Genomic DNA, 849 nt, shown 5'->3' with positions numbered 1-849 from the left:
TACCGGCCAACCTAAACCAGCGGACGAGGCAATTCCGCATTTTCTCCTTCCCTTAAAGTCTTAAACCTTCCCTGAACGGAGGCACAAACCCACTCTCTTTATCTGCAGCGCCATCGGCATGTTTCCTTAATCGATGGCCTAATGAGGAAAGAATTAACAACTGTCACACCTCGGGGCCGTGCCTTTGTGACGCCCAGCTGAGGTGACGCTCCTTGTGCTGTCGGGAGCTGTCAGCAGGTAATCAGGACGATGTCAGGCGAAGCAGGTGACAATTCTAAGGCACCGCCCCTCCCTAGCATGACGGCCATCAAACCCTAAGGATGAATTACTGGGCGTTCAGAACCACGGGCGTGCGGAACCTGGGCGGCGGTGCGATCCCAGCGACAGGCACCAGGAGGGTGTGGTAGTGAGGATGGGTTGGGCCGCCTCTCTCCCGCTCTTTCTTTATTTAAACTAACCGAAGATACGCTATTATACCTCTTATGCACTTCATGCCGCGGCTTAGAGTATGCACGATGGAATCCGCGGTTACGCAATGAACGTTTTGCCAGAGAAACAGGTGGATATAGGGCGAAGAATAGAGTATATGGCAACTATCCCGTATGAGCTCCCCACATGGCAAAGCACCTGCGTATGTGTGTCATGCAGACTTGTCGCTGAGTGAGCATCGCCCACGAAGATGGAGGGACGTCGACAAGCACTGATTGACTATGGAATTTCATATCATCACAGTGGAAGCGCCGAGTCATTCACTTTGCATTATCTTATTAAAAGTATGCGATGGGCCGTTGCTGGGTCAAGATGCTATTTATGCCACTTGGAATAATTGCGAGAATTACTGATTGTTTT

This window comes from Penaeus monodon, chromosome 31, assembly GCF_015228065.2.
Source record: "Penaeus monodon isolate SGIC_2016 chromosome 31, NSTDA_Pmon_1, whole genome shotgun sequence".
Taxonomy (NCBI): Eukaryota; Metazoa; Arthropoda; class Malacostraca; order Decapoda; family Penaeidae; genus Penaeus; species Penaeus monodon.
Note: the sequence above shows the minus strand (reverse complement) of the source record.